Raw genomic sequence first — 26,849 nt, 5'->3', positions numbered from 1 at the left:
AGGCAGTATGACAGTTACTGAGTATGCCCTGAAATTTGACTAACTAGCAAGGTTTGCACCTCATCTAGTGCCTACAGACTCAACCAGGAAAGATAGTTTTATTTGGGGGCTGAATGCCATGATAGCCCGAGATATGCAGATCACATCAGTACCTGGGGAGACAACTTATGCCCAGGTCGTTGAGAAGGCCCTCACTGTTGAGGAGGCAGATAACAAGATATGGAGGAAGAGTGCTGGAAGACGAGACGTTTGCAGAGCAGTGCCTCCACTTGTCGGATATGGTAGGGGCAGAGGCCCCAATGATCAGAAGAGGAAGACCCTAGACATCTCGACCACTGCTGGTCCTGATAGGAGAGGTCGGGGTGTCTAGGGTGGCGGTGAGACATGGAGAGGCTACCTAGAGTGTGCCAGATTTAGGAAGCGCAATCTGGGCGAATGCCGAGGGAAAGCATGTTACTTGTGCAGGGTGATTGGGCACCTCAAGAAAGATTGGTCAACTTTGAAGAAAGAAGAACCTTAGAAGGCGAACAACTTGATTCCAGCTCGAGTGTTCAACTTGACTCAGGCAGAGGTTGAGGCTAGTCCCTCTGTGGTGACAACTCAGATTTCTAGCACTGGCTCTTCATATATACTGTATTGATTGACTCTGGTGCTACACATTCATTTTCTCCTAGTAAGGTGATTGATAGATTGTGTAGGCCTAGTGAGTAGTGTATTGCAGGGTTTGGGACTATACTACCTACAAGGGAACTGGTCGTATCTAAGAGATGGATTAGAGCACTGTTAGTGCTAGTGGACAACAGGGAATTATCAGTAGACTTGATTGAGTTAGGTATGGATGATTTTGACATGATTTTGCGGATGGATTGGTTAGTCAGATATGGGGCGACTATAGACTGTAGGAAAAAGATGGTGACCTTTGAGCCTGAGGTTTGTGGACCCCTTCATTTTTGTGGGTACTATGCATGGACCTCCCATTCCCATGATATCAGCGTTGAGGGCCAGAGACCTACTAGAAGGCAATTGTATAGGTTTTCTAGCCAGTGTGGTGGATACCACTAGGGTCATGCTAGGAAGGCCAGGGGGGACTAGATTGGTATGTGAGTTCTTTGATGTGTTCCCCGAGGACTTATCGGGAATGCCGCCGCACTAAGAGATCGAGTTCGTCATTGAGTTAGCATCGGGTACAGAACCAGTGTCAAGGGCACCATACAGAATGGCTCTGGCAGAGTTGAAGGAGTTGAAGATACAGTTACAAGAGCTATTAGACTTAGGATTTATCAAACCTAGCTTCTCGTCATGGGGTGCTCCAATTTTGTTTGTGAAGAACAAGGATGGGATCCTGAGGATGTGCAAAGACTATAGGGAATTGAACAAGTTGAATATTAAGAACAAGTACCCACTACCGAGGATAGATGACCTGTTCGATCAGTTGCAGGACAAGATAGTATTCTCGAAGATTGATCTTCAATCTTGTTATCACCGGCTGAGGATCAATGTAGAGTCCAAGAACTTTACTTAGCTAATTTTTTTGTAGTATTATAGTATGTTTAGTGTTATCTTTGTTACTATGGATTTTTGGTTCAGACCGGGAATTATTTGGACACTCATAGTAGTACTTATAGATTTTCTAAGTTTAATCTATAGCTTAAGAATATTAAGTATAACCTAAGGTTTGATTAATGTGACTGATATTAAGGATTATATTTATTAGATTATAAGGTTTAGACATCAACCAATAGGATTTTAAGCACATGTTATGAATGGTAATTAAGGATTAAGTATTTTTGAGGATTAAATTAAATAAGGGTAAAGTTTGAATGATATAGGGTCAGTCAGCAGCTTTGAATACGTTAAAGGCTTAGTCAAGGCTGTTTACTCCATTCAAACTTAGCTAAAAATGTGTAATTTCGTGTTTAAATATTCAGCGTGTGCCGATATATCGCAGCTATAGGGGGCGATATATCGCAGCACGTAGATACGGAAAACACGAATCGATGCACGGTCGCCTCGGGAACAATGGTCCAGGCGATATATCGCCTATAGGGGGCGATATATCGCCTCCTCCAGCATAAATTCAAATACTTTTGAATTCTTTTCCTTTCAGCCATTCAAACTCCTCCATAAGTCCGGCATCTTTTGAACGAGTCTTCAACCTCTGCTGAACGATTATTCAAATGATTTTCACCTAAAAAGCCATTATTTTTATTCAAGTAAAATCAAGATACTTTCATTCCCAAACTCTATAAATAGGACCTAGTACCCAGCCATTATTCACCATTTGCTCTAAGTTCAGAAGCTGCTAGTGTTAAGTGAGTGTGAGAGTGTAAACACTTGGTTTGGGGAAAAACTATAAGCTTAAACATCATAAGCTTATCAAACACTTTGGGAAGTGAGTTCTATAGTATTTCGGTGGAGGTTAGATTGATCTTGCAAATCTTTGAGGTAAACCCGAAACTCTATTTCATTTATTTCATGTTATTTCCTTTCTCAAAACCTTCTACTCAGTCCCCTAACCTCATTCTTATTTTGGTTAGGGAATCCAAGTTCTTAAGCATATAAGTCGGTAAGTATGTTTTTATGGTTTAGTCTTTCCATCTCTTTCATTTCATCTCCTTTCTTTAGACTCACTCTTTCTTATTGTTTTACGAGTGTTCCAAAAAGTCCCAACTCAGTCCATTATATCCCGGTAACTTTGGTAAGGAAAATAGGCTAGAATCAATATGTTATGTGCTTATGTTATCTATATGTTTTATGTTATTAATGTGTTATGATATGTATATGTGTATGTTTGTAGGCTTGGGCATATGACCCATATGACTAACAAGACCCCAAAAGGGTTATGGGCATATGACCTACTTAGCTAGTAGGACCCCACTAATCCCATGGGCATATGCTTGTTTATTCTATGGGACCCCAAGTAATAATGGCCATTATAATAAGTGTATGTTATATGTATTATGTTAAGTCTTTATGTTTTCTTATGAAATTATGTATATGACTATGTGTTAGATTTTCCTTGCTGGGCATTAGGCTCATTCCTTTTTGTTTTATGTGCAGGAAAATAAGCTTTAGAGGCGGTAAGATTCGTGACGCTTAGAGGATGTGTATCGATGGTGAATGGAGTCAAGGGGCCAAGCGTTATTCGATTCGAGGATGTAGTCTCATTTTATGTTTTTATGGTTTTATGTGTATTTTCCGCTCCAATTATGTAATGTCTTTTATTTAAAATCATCTTTTGTTTTTAAAGACAATGGGATCCCATATCCTTATTAGAATATTATTTATTTGTAAGTAACTCTTATTTTACAAGTTACTTAATAAAATTATGGTATTTTCGCAAATGTAAGTTCTTTTAAGGATTTTATGTATAGTTTCGTTAATGGTCCAAATAGTCTAGAGTAGTGGGTCATTACAGTTGGTATCAGAGAAAACGGTTCCTTCGCATGAAGTTCTCCTCGATACACATGCTCAAAGCTCCGAATCTGACCGCCAAGTAAGTGTTTAAGTTACAAGTTACAAGTTACTTTGCCTATATGTATAGCTAACAACTTTAGTGTTTATGTTTCAGTTAAGAATGAATGGAGCTTTAACCTACCAAGATATCCGAGCCATTAAGGCCTTAAAAAGAATAAGGGAGCCAAGAAACACCGTAGGAGCCCTAGAAAGGATTACTCGAAGGTTGCTTTTGTTTCACCAAGCGATAGGTGGCCTTCAAGAGGCTAAACAAATAATGCTAAGATCAACGGAACAATATGTATTAGTAATTAGGTTGTTTAAGGATTTTCATTCTGTAATAGCAGCCTTAGAAGAAATATGGGAAGAAATGCGTGAGGAGGATGAATTTCCTTTAGCCATGAGATACTATTTCCTCTTAGTTAGGTTTACCGCAAAATTTGAGTTTCAATTCACCAATGAGCAAAAGAATAGGATTCTCACCAACCTACCTATAGGACGTTTCGATGCTCATGATAATGATGATTATGAGCAAATAGATGATGATATGCTAGATGACGGATCGGATGTAGAAGATCCCGATTTTTAGATTAGAAGTTTTTAGTGTTTGTTTTATTTATTTTTTATTGTAATAAGTGAAATTGTTTTCCAAATGAATAAACATGCTATTTGAATATCATGTGTGAGTTTGATTTTTTATTTTCGCAATCATAATAAATACTAAATAGAATGAATAATGACTAAGTTCGGTGAGGGTGGATACAAATCAATGAACCTAGTTTCCTTATTGAGAGTTAGGGGGCCATAGTAGTGGGAACGATTTTACTGATCCCAGCCCTCCCTCAATATGGTTAACTTTGGAACAAAGATAAGTTTCGAGCCTGAGAATTAAGTCATATAGGATGATTAGAAACACACTTAGAAAATAAAGATGACTTGTTTTTCTAAGTATAGAAACCCACTCTAATAATAAATAAAGACCTATATAATTTTTCATAAGAAGTCATAATAAATAGGTCCGAGATATGTTTGTTTTAGAATAAGTTTTTGCCTTAGAGCCTATTAGGAAAAGTTCTAACATGTTTCTTTCAACTGTTAGAACTCTGCTACGATGTCTCTCCGAAGATCCGCACGCACCAACGGAAATGCCGCCAACGATGTTCCAGCGACCAATGCGGTTCCAACCGTTCGCTGAAGGGGAGTGCGTGCTACTACTCGCCGCAACGCGCCGGCACAGCCAGCTGACAACACTGCAGAGATTGCCAGACTGCGACAGCAAGTCGAGGAACTTCTGCAGCAACAACGCCAACAGGCTCAATCTCAGCCTCAGCCTCCGCCACAGCCGCAGCCACAGCAAATGGCCCCAGCACCCCAACAAGTTGGTCCGTATGGGGGATGGCCTATGACGAATTACGCTCCATATCCTGTACAGCACATGGAGCCAGTGTACGAGAGGTTCCGCAAGCAGCACGCTCCGAACTTCGAAGGGACTACGGACCCCTTTGAAGCAGAAGAATGGCTAAGGAATGTGGAGCCGATCCTAGCCCACATGAACCTCAGTAACGCTGACCGCATATCCTGCGTCTCGTCTTTACTCAAGAAAGATGCCAGGATATGGTGGGATTTGGTCCAGCAATCCCACGATGCTGCCACCATGACGTGGACCCGATTTGTGGAGCTCTTCCACAAGAAGTACTACAATTCAGCGGTACTTGCTACGAGAGTTGAGGAGTTCACCAATCTGAAGCAAGGGAATTTAACAGTGGCGGAATATGCTCGTCAGTTCGATCGCTTAGCCAAGTTCGCAGCAGAGTTGGTTCCAACCGACTATCTAAGGGTGAACAAGTTTGTTAGAGGACTTCGCCCGAAGATCGAGATGGGGGTTAAACTAGCGAACCCGGGAAACACTTCATATGCCGACGTTCTTGAGACGGCAATTGAAGTAGAAAGGTTGCAGGCCAACGTGAGCAAAGAAGAAGCCAGCAAGCCTGAACCCAGACAGCAGAGCCAACCTCAGGCCAGTCGGAACAACAATCAGTCTAGCAATAGCGGCAACAATCAGTCCAACAACAACGGTAACGGACAGAAGAGAAGGCATCCTGACAACAAGCAAGCTGACAACAATAAAAGGGCACGACCAAATAATGGGGGAAACAAGTCGGGCTACGTGGAATACCCGCCATGTGCCAAATTTCAGAAGAAACACCCCGGAGAATGCCGTGCCAACACCAAGGAGTGTTTCAACTGTGGTCAAGAAGGGCATCGTAAAAGAGATTGTCCTCAGCAAAAGCCGGAAGGAAAGAAGGACGAAAAGATGGTTCCTGCTTGGGTTTTTGCTTTAATCCAAGGGGAGGCGGATGCTAGCAACAAGGTGGTCACAGGTCAGGTTTCCATCCTCAATAATTTATGTCATGTATTATTTGATTCGGGAGCCACTCATTCGTATATTTCGTTAGGAATGATAGATAAACTAGACAAACCTAGTGAAAGATTTAGAACTAGGTTTGTAACCGAGTTGCCTTCGGGCAAAGTAGTTCTATCATCACGAATTGTACGAGGCGTGCCAATCAAGATTTAGGACAAGGAACTAGAAGGAGACCTGATAGAACTGATGATCAAAGACTTCGACGTAATCCTAGGCATGGATTGGCTAGCACGGCATGGCGCAACGATCGACTGCAGACGCAAGAAGGTGATGTTCGAGACTCCTGACGGCCAGAAATTGTGCTTCATGGGACAATCTTCAGGACTACGCACACCGTTAGTGTCATCTCTCAAAGCTCAGAGAATGATGGAGAAAGGATGCCAAGCGTTCTTAGCCAACATCATGAATGTGGAGAAGGAGACATCACTCAAAGTTGGAGATGTTCGGATTATACAAGATTTTCCAGAAGTTTTCCCCGATGACTTGCCAGGGTTGCCGCCAAATCGAGAAATAGACTTCACGATAGAATTAGTACCAGGCACCGAGCCTATCTCTAAGGCACCATACCGAATGGCACCTACAGAACTCAAGGAATTAAAGACGCAGCTACAAGAACTCCTAGACTTGGGTTTCATTAGGCCAAGCCATTCACCATGGGGAGCTCCGGTACTATTCGTGAAGAAGAAGGACGGAAGTATGCGCATGTGCATAGACTACCGTGAGCTGAATAAAGTAACAATTAAGAACAAATACCCGCTACCTCGGATTGATGATTTGTTTGATCAACTCCGAGGCGCGACTGTATTTTCTAAGATCGATTTACGGTCCGGGTATCATCAGCTCAAGGTAAAGGGAGAAGATATCCCTAAGACAGCCTTTAGGACTCGTTATGGACATTACGAGTTCTTGGTCATGTCTTTTGGTCTTACTAACGCGCCAGCCGCATTTATGGACTTAATGAATAGGGTCTTCAAAGACTACTTGGATAAATTCGTCGTTGTGTTCATCGATGACATTTTAATTTACTCCAAGGATGAAGTGGTGCACGAGGAACACTTGAGGATGATTTTGACGCGATTGAAGGAGCACCAACTCTACGCGAAGTTCAAGAAATGCGAGTTTTGGCTCTCACAAGTGGCGTTCCTCGGGCACATCATATCAAAAGACGGAGTTGCAGTGGATCCATCGAAGGTAGAGGCCGTGAAGGATTGGCCTAGACCAAAGAACGTGTCGGAAGTAAGAAGCTTCTTAGGGCTAGCAGGTTACTATAGAAAGTTTGTAGAGGGCTTTTCTAAGATAGCCACTCCACTCACCGACCTCACTCGGAAGCAACAAAAGTTTAACTGGAATGATAAGTGTGAGGAAAGCTTCCAGTTGCTTAAGGATAAGCTTTGCTCAACACCAGTACTTAGTGTCCCAACACCCAACGACAAGTTCGTTGTCTACTGTGATGCATCAAAGTTAGGATTGGGATGCGTACTGATGCAAAATGACAAGGTGATAGCCTACGCCTCACGTCAGTTAAAGGAGTATGAACAACGCTATCCAACTCACGATATGGAGTTGGCAGCGGTGGTCTTTGTGTTAAAAATCTGGCGCCATTATCTTTACGGAGAACGGTGCGAGATTTATACGGACCACAAAAGTTTAAAATACTTCTTTACTCAGAAGGAGCTTAACATGAGGCAGCGCCGGTGGTTGGAATTAGTAAAGGATTACGACTACGAAATCCTATACCACCCCGGGAAGGCAAACGTAGTTGCCGATGCACTTAGCCGAAAAAGTTATGGGAACTTAGCAGCCTTATCCGAAATAGGAAAGCCGCTACAGCAGGAGCTGATCAATGCCGGAATCGAAATGGTTGTAGGCAAGCTGGCTAACTTGTCTATCCAATCAAATCTGCTAGAAGACATACGGAATGGTCAGAGACATGATAGCACACTAGCAACGCACATGGATGCAGTCAGAGAAGGCAAGATTACAGATTTCTCAATATCCAGTCAAGGTTTATTGAGATATAAGGATCGGGTATGCGTGCCAGACGATCAAAGTATTAAGAAGACGATCCTAGAGGAAGCGCATAGCACCCCGTACTCAGTTCATCCAGGGTCTACCAAGATGACTCATGACATCAAGGCAGTCTATTGGTGGCCAGGGATGAAGAAGGATATAGCGGAGTATGTATCTAAGTGTCTGGTATGCCATCAAGTGAAAGCAGAGCATCAGCGGCCTGCAGGATTATTGCAACCGCTTAGCATACCGGAATGGAAGTGGGACGATATAGCCATGGACTTCGTGACGGGTCTGCCAAAGACGAATAAGCAGCATGATTCTGCTTGGATAGTCATAGATAGACTAACCAAGTCGGCTCATTTTCTGCCTGTTAAGACTTCTTATACGGCAGACCAATATGCAGACATCTACATCCAAGAGATTGTACGATTGCATGGAATCCCCAAGACGATAGTATCAGATAGAGGATCAGTGTTTACGTCAAGATTTTGGAGAAGCTTACAACAAGCCATGGGTACTAAGTTAAGTCTTAGTACAGCTTTCCATCCTCAGACAGATGGGCAGTCCGAGCGTACGATTCAGATTTTAGAGGATATGCTACGCCCATGTGTACTTGATTTCGGAGGATCGTGGAACAAGTACTTACCGCTGATCGAGTTCTCGTACAACAACAACTACCAGTCGACGATCGAGATGGCACCTTATGAGTTGTTATATGGAAGAAGGTGCCGATCACCATTGCACTGGGACGAGGTAGGAGAAAGGCAGCTTCTAGGGCCCGAAGCTGTTAGACAAGCACAAGAAGCAGTAACGCTTATTAGACAGCGTATGCTTGCTGCTCAAAGCCGTCAGAAAAGCTATGCGGATACCAAGCGACGCGATGTGGAGTTCCAAGTTGGAGATCAAGTCTTCCTGAAGATATCTCCTATGAAGGGTGTCAAGCGATTTGGGAAGAAAGGCAAGCTCAGTCCCCGATTCATAGGTCCTTTTGAGATATTGGACAAAGTGGGACCAGTTGCATATAGACTAGCCCTACCGCCAGCACTAGCCGATAGTCACAACGTCTTCCACATTTCGATGCTACGCAAATATGTGTCAGACCCATCTCACGTCCTCAAGTACGATACCATAGCGCTCCAGAAAGACTTAAGTTACGAGGAACGACCGGTTAGCATCCTAGATAGGGGGATGAAGCAGTTACGGTCCAAGAGCTTTCCTACCCATGATTTGGAGCTAGCAGCGGTGATATTCGCACTAAAACTGTTGCGACACTATTTGTATAGATATACACCAATCATAATAGTTTAACGTGTTTCTTCACCCAGAAGGACCAAAATATGAGACACAGGTGTTGGCTAGAGTTGGTAAAGGATTACGATTGTGACATCCTTTATCACCCAGGGAAATCCAATGTAGTGGCAGACGCTTTGAGCTGGAGGGGCCTAGGATAGTTGTTTAGCTCAAAGCAGATATCAAAGAAATTGGCAGAAGAGATGACTAGAGTAAGGATAGAATTGGTAGTGGGCCAGTTGGCCAATATTACTTTATAGTCTACCCTCTTGGAGAGGATAAAAGAAGGACAGATGGGTGATACATGGTTGTAGGAGATTAGAGGGGATGTTCTAGCTGGAATAGCTAAGGATTATTTCATTTCAGAGATGGGTTTATTGAGGTATACGGATTGGATCTGTATTTCAATGGATATGGGTATCAGACGAGAGATTCTTGATGAATCTCATACTACACTATACCCACTACATCTAGGCACCACGAAGATGTATCAAGATCTACGGTTGTTGTACTGGTGGCTTGGGATGAAGAAGGATGTGGTCAATTACGTAGCAAAGTGTTTAACTTGTCAACAGGTGAAGTCTGAACACCAGCGACCAGCAAGGTCGTTACAACCTTTAGGTATTTTCGAGTGGAAGTGGGAATATATTACCGAGGATTTTTTAGGAGGTTTGCCTAGGACGGCGGGGCACCATGACTCAGTATGGGTGATAGTAGAAAGATATACCAAGTCAGCTCACTTTCTGTCAGTGAGGACAACCTATACTGTGGACCAGTATGTGGAGTTGTATGTGAGGGAGATCGTACATCTCCATGGGGTCCCAAAGTCTACAGTATCGGACTAGGATCGCATATTTACTTCCAAGTGTTGGGGTGGTTTGTAGAAGGCTTTGGGGACTCAGTAAAAGTTCAGTACAACCTTTCATCCTCATATAGACGGGTAGTTTGAGAGGACAATTCAGATATTGGAGGACATGCTTAGAGCATGTGTGCTGGACTTCAAGGGGTCTTGGAGTAAGTACCTCCCGTTGATTGAGTTCTCATACAACAATAGTTATCAGTCAATGATTAGAGTAGCTCCATATGAGATTTTGTATGTAACGAAGTGTAGATCACCCATTCATTTGGATGAGATGGGGGAAAGGAAGTGTTGACCCATGATTTGGCCAACGACACGGAGTCAAATATACGACAGAAGATAAAACTGCAAGTGAGAAAGACAATCTAATGGAAGAGAAGAAAACACCAAGAATTTATAGTGGTTTTGCTAGCTCCTAGCCGACTGAAGACGTTTTGCTGCTTACGTTTCCCCCTAGCATTGTGGCTAGCTGGCCTATTTTCTCTAGGTGGGGGGCTTCTGCCTCCACCTCTTTCTTCATTTCTCCAACCAGCATTTCCTCTGCCGGAATCAGCTTCATTATAGCCATGGCCATCTCTGAATTGTGGCTGACTACGGCATGACCAGTTGTTCATGCTATTTCCTCCTCGGGCTGGCATTTCCTAAGCGTCAGGAGGAGGCCTCTGCTGGTCGTTGGGTCCCTGTGCATTGTTATGCCGTGGGGGGCCCCTGACTGCAGAGCCTGACTCGATGTTCCTCCTGTTGGCAAAGGGATGCTGCCCCCTGCTCGCTAGATTTAGCTCTTCATCCCCTGGGCGTCTAGGGCTGCGGGGCGGCTGCCCTGCCCTATTCTGCCTCAGGCGCTGGGGATTGCCTCGACCAGTCTGGGATGGAGGTTGCTGCTCAAGATCCCTAGGTGGGACATCATCCTGAGCCATAGACGGCTGCTCCGGCCTTTAAGGGCTTGCTGGCTGGAGCGGAGGGCTTGGATTGGGACCTCTTTGAGGTGGTACATTTGGTGGCCGATCTTGTTCGGAGGCTGGCACAGCCTGATTCCTGGCCAGTAAAATGGCAGCTTCAAGGGCGGCCATGGTATCCCTCTACCGATGATCCATTTCCGCCTGCCACTCAATCAGCTCTTGGCGCTGGCGTTCTATTTCTCTTTGCTGCAACGCCATTGTCTCTGCAGCATTCTCCCGGTTGGCCCTCAGATTAGCCAACTCATCTTGCAACACTCCTAGCGTTGCCCTCAGTGTTTCAGAATCTAATTCCTCCTTATCAAACTCCAAATGTGGTTCATTCTCGACCACATTTGGGGGAGGAGGTTGGGATGGTGCAGCGTTGGCAGCCTGCCCAGTCTTCTTGGATGTTTTCGCCATTAGATTTTTTCACAGTTTTTTGTCACACTCTCAATGAGAGCACTAGAATGTTGACCCACGATTTGGCCAACGACACGGAGTCAAATATACGACAAAAGATAAAATGCCAAGTAAGAAAGAAAATCTAATGGAAGAGAAGAAAACACCAAGATTTATAGTGGTTCGGCCCCAAAAGATGGTAATGACCTACGTCCACTTAGTGCTATTATTAAGATTGAATCTCAAAGTAGTGATAAAAGAACTAGGGTTCTTGAGTTTCACAAACTTTGAAAGAAATACAATAAAATGATGGATAATTGCACTATTGCTCTCTCTTTTTCTCTATCTTAGCAAAAAGATTCAGGAATCAAAAGTCCCTTCCTTGAGCTATTTCATGTATATTTATAGGCTCAAGGAGGGTTACTGTAACGCCCTGGATAACCAAGAGCGTTACACTGTGTATTTGAAATAGTGCGAGACTTGCTAATCAAGCCGTTTAGATAAAAATGTGAATCTAATGACACAAACAGGTTAGGTTTAAAAGATTTTGGTTGTAAACGAAATCATTTTCATTAAAATAAATATTTGGTACATGGGATCCCAAATCCATGTTTAAATAATATAATTACAAAATTTCCAAAAATCAAATAAATAACCAAGCCACTCTAATGGAAAAATACACGTTTTAGGTTCCCGTCCCTGTACAATCCCTCGACCATGGCAGCCGACAATGTACACCCCGCCCCCAGAGCTCTCCAACTCATGGTCAACTCATCAAACCCTTGTCCTTAACTGCACCACGTAGCACTCGTGAGCCAAGGCCTAGCAAGAAAACATAACATTTAAAAAAACAATCACTAATAATACCCAATTATTTCACAAGACATAACCAGGTACTCAACAGTACACAACATTCACCCATTCAACGATAGCATTCAACAAGCTAACAATTTTCCATTCAATTAACCAACATATCATAATCATCATAATAATTACAATCAAATAAAATGATAGTTAGGGCCGAAAACTTAGGCCGCACCCTCTGTTTAACCCACTGACTCTAGCCCGCTTAAACCGAGCTCAGTTCATAATAAGCTGTCCTCGGCTACCAGTGGCCAAGCCGCGCCCTGTGCGCAAGTGTAAACTCCGGCGCTCTTAGGCCGCACGTTTACTATTTACATGGCGTGATACCATCCATTTACAATTCACATGGCATAATACCATTCTCCTAAAGAGCATACAAGACAGGGAACCCTTAGTCCCAATAGAAATCCACAACCAGGTGCAGTTTTGTTACCTTTAATCTCCAAGCACTTGAACTAGGAAAGATGATCCCCGAGCACGATCTTGCCCCGAGCTCAAGCGTAAACCTAATCACAACCCTAATAAAGGATTCCATCAATTGTTGCAAAAGGCTTCTGAATAAGGTTCTAATCTTCGGAACATCGAATTCCACCAAATACGGTAGTGGAATCAATTCCGAGCACTCTAGGTTAAATTTTCATGTTTAAAATCCCAAGGACACAAATTTCCATAAGGGCCGCGGCTCAAGCCTCCTCATTCCGCGGCATGGCCCCAAACATAGCCCAACCTTGCCCAGAAATAGACATGGGCCGCGGCCCTACATGCCCTATGCCGCGGCCCGCCCTCCTTCCTCAACACCCATCAACTTCGAAGGGTCGCGGCTCACCAAGAACCATGCCGCGGCCCGACCCCTTCGAACCCAGAAAAACTACCATTTTTTACACTCAAATCTCTCTCAAAACCACCCACAATCATCCCAAAACACACAATCCAATTTACCAATATTCTAACATGATTTCAACAACATAACCCAACAGAAACCTAGTCTAGAAACTCATCAAAACAACATCTCCATCTTTGAAACCCATAAGCTTAAAAACACTAAAACCATTCAAGAGAACTCATAATTCAACACTGAACCATAGATTAGAGCTTACCTTCACTAAAGAACCAATCCACGAAGTAATTGCTGAGCTAATTTCAAAATCCTTGCCTCAATCTAATCTTCAAAAGTTAAGAACCCAAGCACTTAGAACCCAGCTCAAAACCATAGGATTTAATTAGATAAACCACAAATCATCACTTACCTGAATTCCTGGTTGAACCTTCAAGTTTCCATAGAAATTCTCCCCACAATCCGAGCTCCAACTCATGAGTTTCTTGCCCAAGAAATCCTTGTTTCTATGGTTCCTCTGAGAGAGAAAGAGAGAGAAAAAGAAGAAGGTCGATTCTAACTTTTGTTCCACTGAATTCTACACTTTACTTAATCTATCATTAACTAGTTAAATCAAGCCTAAGGGTCGAGGTACCGAAAACGTCCCCGAGGGCAAAATGGTAAATTTCCTCAGTATTCCCACCTAGGCTTCCTAACCTCAAATATATCTCCAATTATTTATTCTCATAACCCGATAACCCAGACGACCACCTAACATCCCAAATACCCCTTGACTCACCCCGAGTCGAGTATCGGGTCCTGTTGTGACTTTCCCGCTACCGGCTCCCTAGGATCGCCTCGTGCCGAAAGCTGCAAACACACACATATATACATATATATATATCTATATATCCACATAATAATGTGGTCTCAACAATTTATCACACACAATCACGTTTATGCCCTAACGGGCCAAAATTACAATTACGCCCGTACCAGCCAAGCAGGGCCCGCATGCCTATCCAAAACTCATAAACATGCATTCTAACACCATTACTTCACATAACCTCCAATTATGCCCTCCCGACACACTAATCAAGGCCCTTAAGCCTTAATAGTAATTTTGGGTCGTTACAGTTACATATGCCAACGTACCCTATCTTTCCTTAATAATCGCGTATCAAGATAATAATGAAGAAATATTCAATAAAATTATTATAAGATTACAGTCTTAGAAGGAAACAAATTAAGTTATACGACCAGCCTAGTCGTATCTAAAAGTTAACCCCTGGCGAAGCGATGTGCCTCTGGTCGATAGTCAACCAGCACTTCTGCCACGTGTCAACCACGTAGGAGAAATCCTTGCCACGTCATCAGTAGCCATTTTTAGGCTAAACATTTGCTCCCCAGTTTATTTATTTTGACCAGCAATAAGTAAACTTAGGAAATTGACTCTTCGAATACCCCCACGAAATATGTCAGAGCCGCCCGTGCTTTCTTGAAAAAGGTGACCAATCATGTCTAATCAAGTCTTTTCGGTTTCCCAATAAATTGTCTGACGGCTATCACACTTTCCCATGCCTTGAAAAGTTAACCTTTAGGATTACCTTGGTAAACGCTCCTCGACTAATATAAATAACCCTTCAGAATCCATTTTTACTTTTTACACTTTAACTTTATCCTCAAGAAAACTAAAGAACCGGGAGCTATATTTCCAGAAACCCAGAAACTCGGATGGATCACGAGGCTCTTGCCCAGCCGAATCAACTTAGTACCTCACTCAATCATTCATACAAGTACCTTTCTTCAAACCTTTCAGTTGTTAATATGCCATGCAATACTTGTTTATCTCTATTTCTGATTTCTTGGAGATTTTTTATAGTTCTTGACTGAAGCTGTTTTGGGGAAATTGGGAATGTTAATGATGCTTGAAAGGGTGATGAAACAAAGTCTTGTAGGAGTTAAGAGCCAGTTTGGTAGTCGAGATTGTAGATGTAGAGCGTAAAATCGAAGAAAAAATTCAATGTTTAAGCTAGTTAAAAAATTGGGTTTTTCCCGCCCCTTCGGAGTCGAAAAAGCTTTTTTCCGAAATTTTTTTTACTTCCACTTTCCAATCTGTTTTTCAAACTACTCGTATAGAACTTAGTGTTTTTGCTAGAATGTTGTTGGTCGTATAAAAGCTTAACTTTTATACGCGAGCAACGTTATTCTAACTCTCAACACAGATTTTTAGGCTTTACGTTCTCCCCTCCCCCTTTCTCTGTTCGCAACTTTTCATGCAAGATCCGTGGGGAGGTGAAAGGCCTATCGACGATGACTTGCTTGCCCAATTACTTGAATTCGAGGAGGAACTGCCGTTGCTTATACCTCCTTTTTCTCGAACCCCACCGAATAGACCTCAGTCAAACCTTCCAGCCATGGGCAGAGTAAAATCCACTGCCCAAAAAAAGAAAGGCTCCAACACTTCAAATCAACCTGCTCCTCAGGTTGGAATTCCCTCGACCAGTGGTCGGGAAAGAAATATCCCCGACCCCAACTTTCAAACTCGCGCTTAGCCTCGAAACGTCGTTCAACCAGATGTTGAATGGTACATCGCCCCTATCAGTTGGGTAACGATCAGGATGATCACTAATTACATCAAAAAATATGGACTCCCTGGGGTGACACTAGTCCAACCCACTCAAGACCAATGGGCAAACTTGCCTGGAGGCGCTTTCAGTGCCTGGTCGAGGTACCACATTGAGGCAGGAGCCACCCTACCTCTTCATCCTTTTTTCCAGGGGGTGGCCAATTACTTCGAGGTTGCCCATTTTCAAATAACTCCCAATGGATATAGAATGCTTGCTGCACTCTATATCCTCTATAGCCACAAGAAATGGCCTATCCCCACACCACATGAGGTCAACTATCTGTTCGACCTAAAATCTAACCCCAACCAAGAAAACACGGGGTTTTTCCACTTCTGTCACTAGGAAGCAGGTCGCACCTTCCTGACTGACACTACCTACATCTCGAACGTGGGGAGGTACCATCTGGAGTATTTCCTGACGACTGACATGGTCGCGAATAACTTGACTTTCACTCAAGGAGGTAAAGTCTTTGTACCACTTGTCGTCAATCTTTCTCCAATTTTTTGCTGCATTTTCCTTAGAAATTTAGTGCGTTTCAGGCCCTTGGTTGCGACCAAACCCTACTCCATACGTGGAGATGCGATCAGCCCTCTTGGCCAGCATGACCGACATAGAGAAAAGTGTCAAATAGCTGGTCACAGAGGCCAACTTGAGGCTGGTCGGGCCTTTAGCACCCCACCAAGACGTGAGGTAGTCAACAGCGGGAAGTGCCACTGGCAAGGAGATTCCTGAGCAGCACCCGGACGTGTCACAACCTCAAAGGAGGACAACCAGAGTGAGAATCAGAGTGACAATCAGGGAACACTCCAATACTCCACAAGCTATTGCTCCCCCTGCCCCTCAGGGAAAGGGAAAAAATAAGGCCACTGTCCCTCTCGAACCCCTTTACGAATCATCGGACGAGAATGGTACTGATTTCTCGCTCTTAGATAGTCTGCCTATTCCCTTCACCTCTTCGACGGGGATGGCGACTTTAAATACTCTCCTACTTTAAATTCAGATTTCTTCTGGCTATAGAGTGAGTGTAGCACTTGTAGAATAAATAATGTAGCGACCAGTAATGATAGCTCGGGTATTATACTTTCAATTTCTCTGTCCTTTCTTTTTAAACTTAGTAAGTTTCTTTTATTATACTGCCTAATTGTTCGCTCGTTTTTTTTTTTTGCAGACATGCTTGCTGAACGTGCCTTCGACTTGTACACCGAGTTAGCGAGCAAGAAAAAGTCTCACTTGCACCAGTCTGGGGAGGGCTGCAGCAATCAACCCTCGAAGAAGCCTCGAACAAACGACCCCCCTGCGTCTACTCCAACAAAGGAGATAACTCCTCCACCAGCTCCTACCAGGGAGGCGACTCCTCCAATTCCAACAAACCCAAATCTTCCGTCTCCGGTCGGACAGACTCCTCCTCCGGCTCCAGTTGACCCTATGCCTCCAACATCTACCATCCAGCAATCGGCTGGTCATCGAGAAGAAGCCTCAGGAGACGACCTTACGGGTGTGGTGCTTAACTCAGCCAAAGATAGGCTGTCAAAAAAAAAAAGCACCGACGCAGTCGGGAGGCAATCTAGGAGACCTGCTCCATGGGGGTCGACCAGGTCCTCAGCCACGCATTGAACGAAGTGCTTGTTGTAAGTTTCTTTCTGCTTTGCAAATCGTCTTTTTAACTTGCTCCTATTAACGACCTTATCTTTTTCTGATCGCAAGGGGTGCTTACCCTGACCTCTGGCTGGCGATCTTCAAGGACGTAGAATGCTCAGTTTGAGAAGAAACTCAGCGATAGGCTCAGTGCTGCTAAGGCTCAATACACCGAGCAACTCAAGGCGTCTGAGGCTACTTTTGCCGAGCAGCTGAAGGCAGTTGAGGCGAAACATTCTGAGGCCCTCAAAGAGGTCGAGGCGAAGCAAACTGAGGATCTTAAAATGGCTGAGGTGAAGCACCTCGAGGCGTTGCAAGTGATCGAGGCCACAATTGCTTCTCTTAAAGAGGAGCTGAAGAGGAAGGATGCAAGTATCGATAAGATCACAGCATCCAAGGAGCAATACAAGGAGGTCTCACTCAGGAATTATCGGGAAGCCCACAAGCTTCAAGATGAGCTTGCAATAAGTCGCCGACAGGTTGCTGCTTTAGAGGAACAGAACGCCCGCAACCTTAAAGACTATGAGGGGGCATCGTTCGAGTGCTTCTACTTATTCTGAAAGAACAATCCCACTGCCAACTTTTCCTATCTCCCATATCATATCAGGGAGGCGGAGCTGGCTAGGTGCGTTGCTTGCCTGGAGGAAGAGACAATTCCAAGGTCTCTAGAAATTTCTCTAGCAACCGGCATCGAAGGCGCCTAAGAAGAAGCTGGGGATGCAGTCGACCAGCAGCAGCAGCAATTGCCGCAAGACTCCTCGATAACTTCATAGTTTTTTTTTCTCTTTTAAATACACGACCTACGGGTCATGAAGTAAAGACTTCCTTATTTAATTTTTGATTGCTGCACGGGAAGCTATTTTCCTTTTAATCGAACAATTACATCCGGGCAGTACTGCTCGCGGTGTAAAGTAATTATTTTTTGATATTATAATACATTTGCGTCTTATTATAACATCTGTTTGCATGACCGAACTTAGCACAACACTTTGGTTTATTTAACAAAATGTCAAAATTTTGAAAAATACTCTAAGTACCTTAGCATGCTTTCACTTATTTTGCTCATGTGTTTACATACCTCTCGATGTGCTTTACTTACTAGATACCTTATATGCCCGCCAAGTGATCGAGGAGATTTAGGTCCTTGGTCACTTGGCTTGACCAAAACCTGTTCGAACAATACTACTCGGAGCAAAATAATTAAAATTGTAATAGAGCAAATACTTGCATAAAATACAATAATTGGCAAGAATGACTGGCTACACACAGTCCCTTATATTTCTTATAATAAATGGACAAAACTTGTCTGCACAAGTGATAAAAAAGATCTTACACTTATAAGTGATTAGTCACATAAAATGACCAACCCTTTTTCATAACTTGTAAAATGTAAAATTAATACAAGTCAATCCTTTAAGAAGGATTATTCATTGAATGTACTTGCATAGGTGTTCTCCATTCCAATAGCGAAGAATGAGATCTCCGTTTAAGCGAGCAAGTTTGTAGGTGCCTGGGTGAAGGACTTCTTCAATCTGGTATGGCCCTTCCCAATTAGGTCCGAGTACTCCAGCAGCTTGGTCACGGGTGTTCAGGAAAACTCTTCGAAGTACTAGATCTCCGACATTGAATTTCCTTTCTCACACTTTAGAATTGAAATACCAAGCGACTTTTTGATGGTACGCAGCTACTCGGAGTTGGACTTGCTCACGCTTCTCATCGACCGAGTCTAGGGATTCCATCAGTAGTTGGCTGTTTGAGCCTTGATCGTACGTTATTCTGGGATGCGAAGGCAGATCTAACTCAACAGGAAACATAGCCTCATATCCACAGGCTAAAGAAAATGGAGTATGGCATGTTGCAATTCGATGGGAAGTTCTGTACGACCAAAGGACTTCAAGAAATTGTTCTGGCTATTCCCCTTAGCTTATTCTAGTCTTTTCTTCAGTGTATCCTTTAGCGTTTTGTTGACTGCTTTGACTTGTCCATTTTCTTGGGGATGAGCGACTGAAGAAAAGCTCTTGATAATGCCATGCCGTTCGAAAAAATCCGTGAATAAATCACTATCGAACTTGGTGCCGTTATCCGAGACAATTTTCCTTGGCAATCCATAGCGACAAACGATGTTTTTGATCACAAAATCCAGCACCTTCTTGGTCGTTATGGTTGCGAGTGGCTCAACTTCGCCCCATTTAGTGAAGTAGTCGATGACAACCACAGCATACTTGATGCCTCCCTTCCCTGTGGGAAAATTTTCGATTAAATATATGCCCCAAACTGCAAACGGCCACAGACTTTGCATCTATTTAAGCTCATTGGGGGCTGCTCGTGGGATTTCGTAGAACCTCTGGCACTTATTGCACCTCTGCACAAACTCCATCGAGTCTTCATTCATCATGGGCTAGAAGTATCCTTGCCTCAAGATCTTTTTTGACAAGCTTTGCCCCCCAGTGTGGTCTCCACAAAAGCCTATTCTTTGGCCTTTTCTTTTGAAATTCATCTAAGGAATGGCATTGATTTTCCCCTTCAGTACAAGATTCCATCGACCAGGATATACCTAGTAGCTTACTGCTGACGGGTCCTGGCTTTGAAACTGTCCGTTGGTAACACGCCTTGCGTGAGATACTCTATATATGGTGCCATCCATGTATCCGCCATTTGGATCACCATAGTGGTCTCCTCTGCTTGGATGCTTGGCATAGACAGCTGCTCAACTGGCACTATATTCAGAGTATCAGCATCCTTTACACTTGCTAATTTGGCCAAAGCATCAGCATTGGAATTCTGTTCGCGAGGTACTTGTTGGAGGGTGTATTTGTCGAACTGAGCCAATAAATCTCTTGTTTTGTTTAAATAAGCAACCATCTTTAAACCCCATGCCTAGTATTCTCCCATGACTTGATTCACCACTAGCTGAGAATCACTGTAGATGTCGAGCACCCTTATATTCATGTCCCTGGCTAAACGCAACCCAGCGAGTAATGCTTCATACTCGGCCTTGTTGTTAGAAGCAGTGAAGTCAAACCTGATTGCGCAGTGAAATTGATGCCCTTCCGGCGTTATTAATATCACTCCTGCTCCAGCGTGGCACTCATTAGAAGAACCATCTATAAATAATTTCCCCGAGGGAGCTTGGTTTTGACACTCTGGTTCATTAGGCTCTTCAATCCACTCGCTATTTGTAAGTTTAGTGAACTCTGCAATGAAGTCAGCCAGGGCTTGCCCTTTTATCGCTGCTCTCGGCAAGTAAGATATATCGAACTGCCCAAGTTCGACTGCCCATTTCAACAATCTACCCATAACCTTTGGTTTTTGCAGGACTTGTCGTAGAGGTTGGTCGGTCAAAACCGTGATTGGGTGAGCTTGAAAGTAAGGCCACAGCTTCCTGGAGGCCAAAATTAGGCAATAGGCTAGCTTCTCTATGGGCGGGTACTGCTGTTCTGCTCCAATTAGCCTTTTGCTTACATAGTAAACAACCTTCTACACGCCTTCTTCCTCCCTTACTAGGATGGCACTAGCAGTATACTCTGTGATCGCTAGGTATATGAATAAAGTTTCCTTATTGACTGGCTTGGACAGGATGGGTGGTTGCGCCATGTGAGTTTTTAATGCTTGAAAAGCTTGCTCGCACTCCTCCGTCCATTCAAATTTTTTGTTGCCTCTAAGTAGATTAAAAAATGGAACGCACTTATCTGTCGACTTCAAAATGAATCTACTGAGAGCAGAAATTCTTCTGGTTAAACTTTGAACATCCTTAATCTTCGCTGGCGATTTCATATCGATCAGGGCTTTAATTTTCTCAGGATTGGCTTCAATCCCTCTCAAGTTAACTATAAATCCCAAGAAATTCCCTGATCCTACTCCGAAGGAGCATTTAAGGGGATTCAAGTTCATCTGATATTTGTTCAAGACGTTGAAGCATTCCTGCAAATCCTTTATATGCCCTTCTGCCTTCTTCGACTTGACCAGCATGTCGTCGACATAGATCTCCATGTTCGTGCCGATCAACTCTTTAAACATGTGGTTGACTAGTCGCTGGTAAGTCGCACCAACGTTTTTCAAACCGAAAGGCATTACTTTGTAACTGTAAAGCCTTGTATCAGTCTGAAAGCTAGTGTGATCCTCGTTAGGGGGATGCATACTAATCTGATTGTACCCTGAGTATGCATCCATGAATGAGAGAATCTCATGTCCTGCAATGGCATCGACCAGCTGGTCGATTCTTGGGAGTGGGAAACAGTCTTTGGGGCAGGCTTTATTAAGGTCTGTGAAATCCACGCACGTACGCCATTTGCCATTCGGCTTGGGAACTAGCACGGGATTAGAGACCAACGATGGATAAAACGCCACCCAGATAAACCCATTCTTTTTCAGCTTTTCGACTTTTTCTTTTAAGGCCCTTGATCTATCTTTGTCGAGTAGCCTTCTTTTTTGATGCACTAGTGGAACACTACAAGAAAAAAGATTTTTATCTACAAAAAAATTGGTAGCAAATGATATATATTTAGTAGCTAATACCTATTTTGCTACCAAATTTTTTTGGTAGCAACTTCGTAGCTAAAACCCCTTCGCTAAAAGTATTTTGCTACCAAAAATTTTTGTAGCTAATAATTCTTATTTGCTACTAAATTTTTAGTAGCAAAATATGATAAATTTAGTAGCAAAATAATTACTTTTTGAGTCTATTAAAATTGTTTTGCTACAACAATTTGGTAGCAAATTTCTTTTAAACTGGTAGCCAAAGCAATTGTCATTAAAATTTTAAAATCCAACAAAATGATTTTACTACCAAATTTTGGTAGCAAACAATTATTAAACTAGTAGTAAATAAATCTTAAATAATTTAAAACTATACTTTTGCTACTAAAATTTGGTAGCAAAATTAATATACATTAATTAAATTATGTTTTTTAATCAAATATATAATTATTTTTTAATATTTTTTGTTATTTTATTATTGTAGCATTTCTAATTATTTTTTATTATATATATATAAAAACAATATTAAAATAACCAAACTAATTTTTATAAAATTAATGAGCTATATTATATACAATTTAAGTGTTTACAATACAAAATATAATATATTATACAAACTAATCACATATACAAATCTACACTACATCAAAAGTATATGTTACTGCATGTGGATAGTGACCGATGTGGATAGTGACCGATGTTGATAGTGACTGATCTTTTCCCAGTTCCAATTCCCTTTTGGTTTCCGAAAGAGGTATATGTGAGTTTGTTTGAATTACACCGTATGCTCCAGTTCTTCCTATACCTACACTGCAGTGAAAAAGAAATTGAAGTCAATTGGGAAGAAGCAGAATTGAAATTATACTTGAAGTGTCTTTATGAATGAGGAGAGAATACAATTAATCTTGCAAAGTGAGGAACCAGTGAAGTGGTTTGAAGTGGTTTAATGACTCAACAAAACTGATTAAATTAATATGTATTGAACAATAATACAAATATCTTAAAAAATAATTTAAAAACTATATCCTACTATATATATATATAGGGTAATTCTGTGTTACGGGTGTACTAAAATTAATTTCCACAGCCTTTTGCCATTTTTCCTGTGTTTCTTTTTTATTTTATTTGACTTTGATTGTCGTGGATTAACATTCTAAATCTCACCTTTAACATATCATATGGAATTTGGTATAATTTTGGCTCAAGTAAAGCAATCATGACTTCAGTTTTTATAATATATATATGCATGGTTTGTCTTTCAATTTTATTTGAATCATTTTTTGTACAAATTTGACGTACTAAAGTAGTAAAGTTTGTCTTTCATTATAAATGGGTTGGTTGAATCAATTAATCAACTATCCTACTATCCAACATGTTCAGTAAATTAATTTCCACACTCTTTTGCCATTTTTCCTCTGTTTCTTTTTTTTTTTCTCTTAGATGATTAGTTTATTCAGTAGAGGTTGAAATGAAAGGGATGATTGAGATAGAAGATTAAATTTTAAAAATATATAAATTAAAATAAAGAAGAAGAAATTAAAATACTGTTGTGGAAGAGTAGAGAAAAAAAAAAGGTTGTTGTGTATATTCTATTTTTTAATAATAAAAAACTAATAAATTTAACTATAACCACACATTTAGGAAATAACAGCCACCATTAATTATAAAATAATAAATTTAGTTTGAATTTATTATAAGAGTGTAAAGAATCAAAAAATAAACATTAATTATAAAAGTACAATTTGAAAGATATTTCATTATTAACGTGAATAGGAAAAATGTGTTTCAAATTACTTTTAAAAAAATAAAACTTTATTAAAACTTTCAAACTATTAAAATGATCTGTTACTGTGAAATAAGGTAATAAGACCTCAAACTTGATTTTTTGATTTTTTTTGTTTTAAAGTTCTATGCATTCAAATCATTTAAACTTGATATAATAATATTCAATTACACTAATTGGGTGAAAAAACAGAGCAAATAAATAACCAAATCATTCAAAATAAAAAATCTCTAAATTTAATTAATTCTGTTGAGATATTTTTAAACAATATTAAGTTTAAATTAAATTTAAAATAATATCTATAATTTAACATCACATTCACACTCTTATATAAGAGTTATCATATCGATTACTTTTATCAACATTGAATTTTTCTCTCCAGCCAAAATATCAAGTATGAGAGTACATCATTACTACGTCTACCTCAAGTTCTTTATAATCATAAATTGTTGTATTATTTAAATAGATTTACAACTTTTTTTTTTCTCAAATCAGGTGTTCAATCTACAATCAGGCCAGACAATTCATGTACTCTTAAATCAGGTATTCAATCTACAATCAGGTCAGTCAATTCATTTATTTAAATTAAGTTTAACTCAATTTCTTTATAATTATACATCATTTGTTGTATTTTTTAAATTGATTTACAACCCTTTTTTTCTCAAATTAGGTGTTCAATCTAAGCAAAGTTCCAAGGAAAATCATTATTGCCACACAAAAATATTGCAAAATCATTTTATACAAAACCAGATAGTGAGTCACAAATCAGCACAAAACACAAGGTACCATATCATTTCTCATACAAATTCAATTATAAATTAACATATTTATCTTATAGAAATTTATTTTTATCTCAAATCAAATTGTGTTTAGGAATCATCCTATACAAATTAAGTTTTGAATTACTATATTAAGCTAATACAAATTCAGTTATGAATTCCTATATTATGCATTGTGAGTAAAAATACTTTAGATGTTATTAGTTTATGAATTTAGTTTATTAAAAATAGTAACACAATCAGAGAAATAAAACCATTAATTGTTAGGATAATAAGATTTAAAACTAAAAACCAAACACAAATTATAAAATAACAAAACAATACAATAGTAGACAGAGACCTACAAGCATTAATAAGATTTTATAATTGTACATATACCTGTAAGCTTTTCCCTTTGTTTGCTTGATTTTCCCTTTGTTTGCTTGAGGACCTTCCCTGTTATTAAAAATAGTAACCCAATCAGGAATAAACTAAGTAAATAGGTAGATACTCCACATATGACCTCTGTTTCCCCTACCCCTTTGGTCCCAATTACCTGTCACTGATTGCTGCTTCTAATGCCCACCAGTACAACGATCCTCCTCACCATCACTATCTTCTTCGCAGAGAGGGATGACAATTGCCTTCCCTGGCCTCTGTCTAATATCTAGACCAAGAACACAAAGAACAAAACATAACAAATATGAAATTAGAATCAGTGAAACAAACAACTAAAATTAAACATATTGCAAACTGAAACAACAACATTGTTCTAAAGAATAATAATACAAAAAATCCAACGGGATACATTACACATTTCCATTGACCACCCAAGATTTTTAACTTAATTATGCATTACAAGGTAACAAGAACAGCACCTTTAGCCAAGTCTTGTGTCTTTTCAATGATCCACCATCTAAAAGAGCCATGACAGTACAGGATTTCAGCTCCATATCACTTTCCATAGGCTTTGCAACCAGAGTCCGAGCAACTATGGTGACCTAATTCAGTGAAAAAAAATGAACAATCATAATCATTCTAAACTATACATAGTTACTTCCTACCCGTTATACATAGCTACCCGTTATACGTATTCAAATACTGCAGCCAAGAATTAAAATTGCATTTTTTTTCCCTCTTTTAAAGAATATTTTGAAAAAGAATATGTAAATTCCAGTTTTTGGCCCGATTACAGAAAAACTCCAGAATGGTATTCTTACTTGTATGCCAAGTTCCCTGGTGGGCACCACAATGAGTGCTTGAACAACTGATCTTTGAGTGTTTATAACGGAAAATATCAACAAAAGATATGTCAGTGTCTTCCCGGAACCTGTCTACAGGACAAAGAACAAGGACCAAAATTAATCTTCTAAGTTACAGGCTTACAGCAATAATTTCACACTTATACACTCTACAATGGAACCTAACATTATTTTTAGTTTAGTCTTAAAACCCAATGTACAAGTTGCTTCTCAAATATAATTCATAGCCCAAACGCCAGACCTTTTTTGGAGCACTGTAACGAAAATTTGATAAATTTCAACGGTGTTAAGCAACAATGGGTATAGATTCACATTGAGAAATTCGAATAAAATTGAAATTTGATCAGAGCGTGAAGCACACAATCAAAACATCATAGAAAAGAAGAATAAAAAACTTTAACAGTTTCTAAATCAACACAACTCTCACATTTCACAAGCAAAAACTTTAACAGTCAGCTCCACCGTATTGTTCCCTCGAAACCAATGTAGATTATAATCACAGAAATTCATTTGCAATATTCCAAGAAAGAGAAAAATAAACAGTTCACTGAGCCAAAGATCAGAGTGGCTTCGGGCTCACCTGGCTTCGGGGTCGCGCGCGAGGGAGGCGGAGATGGAGCTGACGATGATGGCGAGGGCTGGGTTGGGATCAAGTCTTGCTTCGGGGTCACCTGGCTTCAGGGTCGCGCGCGAGGGAGGCAGAGATGGATCAGACGAAGATGGCGACGGCTAGGTTGGGATCAACTCTGCCATTGGGGTCACCTGGCTTCAGGGTCGCGCGCGAGGGAGGCGGAGATCGAGCTGACGATGGCGACGGTCACGCCTGGGCTCGGGTCGCGCGCGAGGGAGGCGGAGGAGGTGACGAAGGGCGAGGGCTAGGTTGGGAGCTCGGGTACCTGGAGATGATGGTGGTGTTTTGTTTTGGGGGGGGGTGCAGGTGGCTGTTGAAATATAATTAGGTTAAGTGTTTGGTTAGATGAGAAAGAGAAATATCTAGGATTATGTATGGGCTTTAGGTGTTTTTTTTGTTTTGGGCTTGACCCAATATGTAATTTTTACCTCTAATAATTTTAAAATCTACCTAAAATTTATAATACAAAATATTAATAACTAAAAATTTAGGTCTAAAATTTATAACTTAGATAAAAAAAATTAAACAAAATTTGAAAGATATTATTATCATCATATAATATTAATATTTAAGTTATTTTGAATAACAAATTGGATATATATTAATAATAATATTC

General features: G+C 40.9%; 1 long non-coding RNA gene across 2 annotated transcripts; it reads right to left on the bottom strand.

Moving 5' to 3' along the window:
• Positions 1 to 22,342: 22,342 nt before the first annotated feature.
• Positions 22,343 to 26,561, bottom strand: LOC133804953 (uncharacterized). 2 transcript variants are annotated; one of them, XR_009878716.1, is made up of 6 exons: positions 26,183 to 26,561; positions 25,561 to 25,674; positions 25,219 to 25,341; positions 24,897 to 25,007; positions 24,740 to 24,796; positions 22,343 to 22,609 (listed from the first exon to the last, which is right to left on the bottom strand). It is a non-coding gene; the product is annotated as an uncharacterized LOC133804953 (long non-coding RNA). The 2 variants fall into 2 exon arrangements; XR_009878717.1 differs by having other exon boundaries at positions 25,561 to 25,670.
• Positions 26,562 to 26,849: the final 288 nt, after the last annotated feature.

Source organism: Humulus lupulus, chromosome X (assembly GCF_963169125.1).
Source record: "Humulus lupulus chromosome X, drHumLupu1.1, whole genome shotgun sequence".
In the NCBI taxonomy this organism is placed as follows: Eukaryota; Viridiplantae; Streptophyta; class Magnoliopsida; order Rosales; family Cannabaceae; genus Humulus; species Humulus lupulus.
The sequence above is the reverse complement of the archived record's forward strand: the minus strand, read 5'-3'. Positions and strand labels throughout refer to the sequence as shown.